Here is an 8,607-nt window from a genome sequence, read left to right as displayed (position 1 = left end):
GAGCCAGCAGTGTGCCCTGGCTGCCAAGAAGGCCAATGGGATCCTGGGGTGCATCAAGAAGAGTGTGGCCAGCAGGACAAGGGAGGTTCTCCTTCCCCTCTACACTGCCCTGGTGAGGCCTCATCTGGAGTACTGTGTCCAGTTCTGGGCTCCCCAGTTCAAGAAGGATGAAGAGCTACTGGAGAGAGTCCAGCGGAGGGCTACAAGGATGGTGAGGGGACTGGAGCATCTCCCCTACGAGGAGAGGTTGAGGGAACTGGGCTTGTTCAGCCTGAAGAAGAGAAGGCTGCGAGGGGACCTTATAAATGCCTACAAATATCTGAAGGGTGGGTGTCAGGAGGATGGGGCCAAGCTCTTTTCAGTGGTGCCCAGTGACAGGACAAGGGGCAATGGGCACAAACTGAGGCACAGGAAGTTCCGTCTGAACATGAGGAGGAACTTCTTCCCTCTGAGGGTGACGGAGCACTGGAACAGGCTGCCCAGGGAGGTTGTGGAGTCTCCTTCTCTGGAGATATTCAAGACCCGCCTGGACAAGGTCCTGTGCAGCCTGCTGTAGGTGACCCTGCTTCGGCGGGGGGGTTGGACTAGATGACCCACAGAGGTCCCTTCCAACCCCTACTATTCTGTGATTCTGTGATCATAAAGAGATGGACATGGTACTGTCAGAGATACTTCTATTGATTTAAAAATACTCATTTTGATCCAAGAGACCAGCAAGACAGCTGCTGAGCTATCTGTGCTGGGGCAGCATATGTAATTATAGGCTGCCGGCAAGCAATTACAGGCTGCTGAAGGACTGATATAAAGAATTGGAGTTAAGAACAGACACCAAATTTGTGCCAAATGACACTTTTTAATGGGAAACAGACTGTTGTGTTCATTCACTGTTGGCAATCTCAGTAAGGAACTATCTTGTTGATAGAGACTACTGCATTTAGAGAATCCTAAATTCATTATGTCAAACATTAATGGTAATGACAGTCACTTAAGAAAGCCAACACAAAATGAAAAGGAATAAGTTCATCTGCTACTGAGCAAATCAACGCAGCCACAATAAAAAGCCAAAGAGGTAGAGAAGTATCAAAACATAAGCATAAATTAAAAATTGTTTAAAAATGGCTAGGTATTGGGGTTTAGACTAACTTATTTGTTGTCTTTAATAACAGTCCCTAGGAAAAGATAGGAATGTTGCGTACTCTGTTTGCTCGCTTAAATGTGTGCAGACGTTGGCCAGTAACAGCAAGCACCGAGCCGATCCTGCTCGCGTCTTTCAGGACTCTGCTGCAAGCCCTAAAGCACATACGCAGTGTGAGCCCGCGCAGCCCCCTCCGTTTGGCGAGGCATCGAACCCTTCCTGCACCAGAGGATGCTCTGAGAGCCGCCTTTTTTCAGGGCTGCAGTAACAGCAGCTGCCTTAAAGCACTCTTTGGATGATTATTCTGCCCATTTCCCAAAGTCTGTTACTCCATGAGTCACACAACATCAGAACCGCAACTCTGGAAAGACTTACTGCAGAAAAAGAGAGGGGAAATCAGAGCGGCGAGGCAGGTGAAGGAGCGAGGCGGAATGTCCAGAGCCAGCCCGGGGCTGTCGGCCACGCAAAGGCTCCTCGGTGCCGCAGGAGACCCGGCAGCGGGAGATGGGTACTCACCAAATCAAGGAATGCTTTCCTTTCCAAGTCAGGTGCTTGGACCCATGCTTGCAGCGCCAGGATTTCCTTGTCCAGTCTGCTGTTGTGTTCCATGGCCTTCTGTAACTCAATTTTGTCTGTACAGAACAGGAAAAACACCTGGTCACCAGCCCTGGTCTGGACTTTGACCTCCACCAAGCTCAGAGAGGAATAAGGGTTCACAGGAATAAGGGTTCCAAAATTGCACTGCCCTTATGCACAGGTGTACGCGTGCGACAGCAGAGAGAGGAGTTCCCCAGACGTATGGGAACATCTTCTCTTATTCAAATGGTAGAGGTTTATGTTTCTGGAGATCCAGGCTCAATAGCAGTGCTCTGTTTATTACAGCGGTCCCTCCATAGTTACTCCAGAGACTCAGTTTACCTCTAGAATATGGAAAATGCCTCACCTCGGATATTTAGGTACGGGTTTCACAAACAGCTAGGGTAAGTTTTGAAAAGCCCAAACAGCCATATTTCTTATTTTCATCACAAATTTCATAATTTGCTGCAAACCAAAACACAGTCACAGTTCATGTATCAGTGCTGTGCTAGCACCTATGTTTACGAAATGGCCAGTACAGTAAAAATTGTGGTTGTATACCAACCCTCCAAGCCTGAATCAACAAACATCTGCAACCATCACACCAGTTAATGCAGACTATCCCGTATTTCGAGTGCAAGAAATAGGAAAAGATGTATTAGGAGCAGACTGACAGAAATTTGTCCGCATATACACTGGTATCCTAATCCTAAGCAGAACTAGCAAGAAGACAGTTTTCCTTATAGAAAAGGTGAACAAAGATTTTTCCCTTTTCAGCTTCATGCTGGGCACAGGAAATTTCAGCTTAAATTTGACTTTTATTCAGACACAAATAAAAACATACCTTCTTTCTTGGTCCCAATCTGGCAAAAAAAACCAAAAACACAACCCCAAACCTCTGTTTCAAACAAGGATTTTGATATTGGATTTTCAGTTTTGTTATTTAAAATAAAAGGCAAGGAATGCCTCCTACTGAAGCGTTCATTTTGCTGAAGAGCCTGTTTACCGCTGCAGAAAGCCTTGCTAAAATTCTGGATCTTCTCTGCGTGTTGACACCGTGACTTAGCGCTCGCTCTCCGCTCGCTCACCCCTTCCTCCCGGTGCTCAGGCGCTTGCAGGGCTGAGCACGGGGCCGGTTCTACAAGGATAACAGAGTTTTGCTGTGTTCAGGTTTGGAAGGGACCTCTGTGGATCATCTAGTCCAACCCCTCTGCCGAAGAAGGGTCACCTAGACCAGGCTGCACAGGACTGCGTCCAGGCAGGTCTTGAATATCTCCAGAGAAGGAGACTCCACAGCCTCCCTGGGCAGCCTGTTCCAGGACTCCGTCACCCTCAGAGGGAAGAAGTTCTTCCTCATGTTCAGACGGAAATTCCTCTGCTTCAGTTTGTGCCCGTTTGCCCCTTGTCCTGTCGCTGGGCACCACTGGAAAGAGTCTGGCCACGTCCTCCTGACACCCACCCTGCAGATACTTAGAGGCATTTCTAAGGTCCCCTCGCAGCCTTCTCTTCTTCAGGCTGAACAAGCCCAGCTCTCTCAGCCTCTCCTCGTAGGAGAGAAGCTCCAGTCCCCTCATCATCCTCGTAGCCCTCCGCTGGACTCTCTCCAGTAGCTCTTCATCTCTCTTGAAATGGACACAGCACTGCAGATGGGGCCTCACTAGGGCAGTGTACATGGGAAGGAGAACCTCCCTGGACCTGCTGGCCACACTCCTCCTAATACACCCCAGGAGACCATTGGCCTTCTTGGCAGCCAGGGCACACTGCTGGCTCATGGTCAACCTGTCGTCCACCAGGCCACCTAGGTCCCTCTCCACAGAGATGCTCTCCAGCAGCTCAGCCCCAAGCCTGTACTGGTGCCTGGGGTTGTTCCTCCCCAGGTGCAGGACCCTGCATTTGCCCTTGTTGAACCTTATCAGGTTCCTCTCTGCCCAGCTTTCCAGCCTGTCCAGGTCACGCTTAATGGCAGCACAGCCTGACGGTGTATCCATCACTCCTCCCAGTTTGGTGTCATTAGCAAACTTGCTGAGCGTACACTCTAACTCTTCATCCAGGTCATTGATGAAGAAGTTAAACAAGACTGGGCCCAGTACTGACCCCTGGGGGACACCACTAGTGACCGGCCTCCAACTAGACTCAGCACCGCTGATGACAACCCTCTGAGTTCTGCCATTCAGCCAGTTCCCAATCCACCTCACCGAACACTCATCCAGCCCACACTTCCTGAGCTACCCTAGGAGGATGTTCTGGGAGACAGTGTCGAAAGTCTTGCTGAAGTCTAGGTAGACAACATCCACGGCTCTCTCCTCATCTACCCAGCCAGTCATGCCATCGTAAAAAGCTATCAGACTGGTCAGGCATGATTTCCCCTTGGTGAATCCATGCTGACTACTCCTGATAACCTTCTTTTCCTCCACTGAATCAGTGTCCCCGAGTGGAGGCTCTCTTCCCAGCCAAGGTCAGCCCAGCGCAGTGTCCCTGCGGGCAGGAACAGAGGACAGGCCATCCCCCGGCGTCATGACGGGGCGCTCAGTGCCCAGGGAGGGACTGCAGCTCCCAGCATGCCCCGGCGTGGGGGAGAGGCACTACAGCTCCCAGCATGCCCCGGGGTGGGGGAGAGGGGCTGCAGCTCCCAGCATGCCCCGGGGCCGGGGACTACAGCTCCCAGCATCCCCCGTGCCCTGCCCAGGCCACTGCCGCCCAGCCCACTCCCAGCCCAGGCCCCGGGCCCTCTTCCAGGCCGCTCTCCATGGAGACCCCGCCCTGCCCGAGCCCCAGGCCCCCGGCCCCGCAGCATGGAGCAGCTCCGGGCAGGGCTCGGCTGCCCCGGCCCCAGGGAGAGCCCCCGGGGACGCCCGCCCTGCCCGGGACTGGCACCGGGCCTCCCCCAGACCCCCCTAGCTGGCCCCCGGCCTGACCCCCGGCCCCCACACCCACGCTGAGGAGAGTCCCGCAGGCCAAGCTGGCCTCCCCCGAGCTGGGACGGCGACCGTGGCCCCTCCAGCAGAGCGGAGACCCCCTCGCTGGAGAGGCAGGCGGGGGACAGCTGCCAGGGCTCTGCTGTCCCCAGCCGTAGAGCCTTGCTGAGCCCCATGCTGTGGGGGCTCATGCAGGGACGCCATGGGAAAGCACGGGAGGATCGGGGCAGACAAACAATTCTGACAAGCTTCCAGGAGTATTGAGTTCCCCTCTAATAGCTGCTGTTGCAAGCGCCACAGTCAGGCGGTGTTGGCCTGCGAGGGCACGTCCTGGGCTTTATTCTGCTTTTGCCAAGGAGCAGGAGATGTATGTGCAGGGAGGATCCCCAGCAGATGCAGTTTCATCTTCACGACCGCGCACAACAGATGAACCCACCCAAATGGCATCTGCTTACACTTCAGAGCCCTGAGGCCCCTTTGCCCTCAAGTGCCCCGTTTTCCCAGGAAGCTCAGCAGAGGGCTTTTCTGGAGCACAAGGTTTTGCACCAGCTTCTGCCTTCCTCCCCACCAAAGCACAGGATCGTCTGTCTTTGAGCAGACAAAGCTCCGCTATCGAAGCCAGGCCAAGAAATTCTCTCAGCACAGCACGGGTCCATCCTTCCCAGGTGGACATAGGTAGAATTTGTCCTGCCAGAACACCTTCTGTGCCCACCCACCTTATGCAGACAAAGCCTCAAAAGCAAATCAGCGCTTTGGGAGCTCAAGACTCCAGAGGAGCAAGGGTCCTGAAATCGGTTCAATTCTTCAAGCCCACCTGACCACTGAAGAGCCACATCTGGAGCTGCTTACCTGAGCCCGATGGGTTTCCGCTCTGTGCCCTGGTCTGGCCCAGACTCTCTGCATTGCCACTGAAGCATCCGCACCGCGGGTCCTGAGGGCTCTTAGCAACGGCTTCTGCTAACATCTCATTAGCCCTGTGAAAAAGGCAGGAGCATGCAAGAACGGCTGTTACTCATCGTGGCACAAAGGTGTTCCCCAAGGGTGACGCTGCGCTGTTGGACTCATGCACACAAACTTCCCAGCCACCCAAAGGTACTGCTTCTCGGGCTCTTCTGAGCAACCTGTCTTATATCTTCCCTTGTAGGACCTTTCCTTGAAGGTGGTAGGGACTGCAGGCTCCCTCCCTCCCCCTGCTGTAAACTCCAACAGACGATGCACCGCCATAACGGCAGCTGAACAAAGTCCTGTTGCCTCACAGACTCCTCTTGTGTCCCTCTGCCTTTCCAAGTGCGTCTATCCTAAGGTGGAGCAGAAGAGCAGCAGAAATGAAGCTCCTCTTTTCCACCACCATGCAGCAAGGAGAGACGGCTACAAAAAACTGTTTGAAGAAAAAGAACCAAAACGTCCTGCAGACAGGCCTGATTTGTTGTGTTACTTCAGGGTCAGTAAAGAGAAAGGCAAACAGGCCTCCGTAATGGGAGAGCCCAAGGCGTGCTCTTCTGAGAAGTACGCCGTCTTGAGCGTACGCATCCTGCTGACCAGATCCAAGAAAGGGAAGTGGGGTGGAAAAGCCACGAAGAAGAGGGTCGTATTCCCATAACGTGGGGGAAAAACAGAAGACATTTGGACTTACTTTTTTAATGTCTTTGTAAAGCATCTTCTAATTTCCTGGTCCACCAGATAACATTTCTCCCAACTTTTAAGTTCAGCCTGCGCACGTGCCATTTGCAGTGCGCTCTTCTCCTGCAAGCTCTGTGCTCTCTCCAGCTCCGATTCCAGAGCGCTCACTCTCTGCTCCAGCAGTTTTCTCCAGGAGGCGTCAGTGGTGCAGATCTCCTCTCTTCTGGCTGGAGTGGCTGCCTGTGTCTAAAGCAGAAGGCGCAACTTCAAGAAACAGGAAGAAAAAGACAACGCCCCCGGCTCTCAAAAAGCCTGCTCTTCCTGCCATTTGTACACAAAAGCTGGTATTAAACAGCCTACAGCGCTGCATGGACAGGGAGAAGGAAAAGGCGGCATCTTTCTCATGAACACAGGTCCCACCACACGCACAGAGGCACTTTGACGCAGCCTTTTGCAGCTCCCCAGCTTCCCTACGGGAAAGGCAAACCCACAGCACCAACAAGGAGAGCCGGATGCACAAGACCAAACACCTAAAACGCCATCGCCACCGCCACGAATGAACGCAATGCAGACTACAGATGCAAATGGTACATAAACTGACCTGCAAAAGTGGGCTGAGATGCTGCTTCTGTCCCGTTTCTGCCTGTGCTATCTGTTCACACTGTTCTCCAGAAAGCGCTGCTGCCGTACGAGCCACGCCAGCAGTCGCCAAGCCGTGCGGCACAAGAGTAGCCACCAGCCCTCGCAGCTGCTGGTTTGCAGGTGCGAGCTGCAGAGATGTTTCACGCTCCAACTCCAGCTGCGCAGAGAGTTCACACATCTGGATGCAGGGAATAAACAATCTGTCTTAGGCAAAGGGCTCTCAAATCTCCGCCAAACTCAATCACATGGCCACAACCTCTGCACGGTGTCGGAACAGAACCCAGTCTCCAAAGAGCACGGCCGCCTCGTTCTTCCCCACCCAGGTGCTGTCCCAAGCTCACTGCCTTCCCACAGCCTCGGAACGAGCTCCCTGAAGAGCCAGCTGACTTTTTCAAGGTGAGAGGGGAGGAGGCAGCGAGGAGAAAGGAGCTAAAAGCACCCTCGAGCCTGGACAACTGTTGTTAGTGATGCAGAAACTCATAACGTCCTCAGAGAAGTCTCTCCTGTATTTGTTCCCAAATTATTTTCTTGTCTGGCACTCTTTGAAGCAACGGAACAGCTTCCTCCATACTGACAGGTTTACAGACTTTGCATACCTTGGCCTTAGCCTTGTCCAAGTCCTCTTGCAAGCGGGAGTTTTCCTCCTTCAGGTAATCGCGTAGGAGTGTGGAAGCTTTCAGCGACTTTTCTGCTATCCACTGCTTTCTTGAAGCATCAGTGAGCTCTTCTTGCAGCCGTCCCACTGTTCTCTAGGGAAACAATGTCACGGGAGGACAGAGAAAAAGGTAAGAAGCCAAAATCTGTCTTTTGACTTGCAGTTACTAGATAATATACCGAGATCGGTTCTCTAAGTGCATCGCAAAGCAGAGCAGCCTCATCCCCTGGAAGAAGGCGACATCTGCACAGCTGACGGTCTCTAGCCATCCTTGGCAAGTGAAGACAACTACAGAAATGCCATCTCTGAAGGATGATTTCTGTTTCCAGCACATTCTGCTGGGAAGATGCGGAGACTGTATCTAAGTATGTGTCTATAAGCACGTCTCAAGGCTTGCCGGCACCTTCCGCAATTCCAACAAAACCAGAACCAGCTCGAGTGATGGACTCCCACGCAGGTAGCTTACACCTGCTGACTTTCCGGAGCACCAGACAGCCTTGGGAACTGCTCTGCTTTCAGTCATTCCTGCTCAGTGATCATCTCACCTCTTTTTCTACTTTGTCCGCCTCGCATATAAAGGCGTCGCTCACCTTATGTTCTTGGGCGGCCTTGTTCCGCACCTCTCCCAGCTGCTGACGGAGGAAAACATTTTCACTCTGGAGCTGGGACAGTTGTTCCTGCAGCCCTTCTGCCTGCTTGATGACATCTTTTCTCTCTTGAGCGTTCTTCGGGGGTAGAGCGTGCTGCTCCTTTGCCTGCCTCCGAGCCTGATGTAATTCTCTTTCTGCTCTATCTAAAGCCAGTGTCTTCTCCCGGAGAGTTTCTTTCAGTTGCTCCACTTCCTGCTCCAGCCTGCCAGCTTTTCTTTTGGCTTTGTTCAGCTGCTGACACAAGCTCTTGTTGGTTTCCAGCACCTCAGAGGTGTGCGCGGGCACAGTGAGCCGGACGTCACATGCTCTCAGAACCTCTTGCACATCGGCACTTTCTGCTGTCCCAGGACTTCCGAGGCTCCGGTGGCAAAGGGACGAATCCAACCCTGGGGTCGGTATTTGGGCTGTGATGTT

The sequence above is a fragment of the Opisthocomus hoazin genome, chromosome 15, assembly GCF_030867145.1.
Source record: "Opisthocomus hoazin isolate bOpiHoa1 chromosome 15, bOpiHoa1.hap1, whole genome shotgun sequence".
Taxonomy (NCBI): domain Eukaryota; kingdom Metazoa; phylum Chordata; class Aves; order Opisthocomiformes; family Opisthocomidae; genus Opisthocomus; species Opisthocomus hoazin.
Note: the sequence above shows the minus strand (reverse complement) of the source record.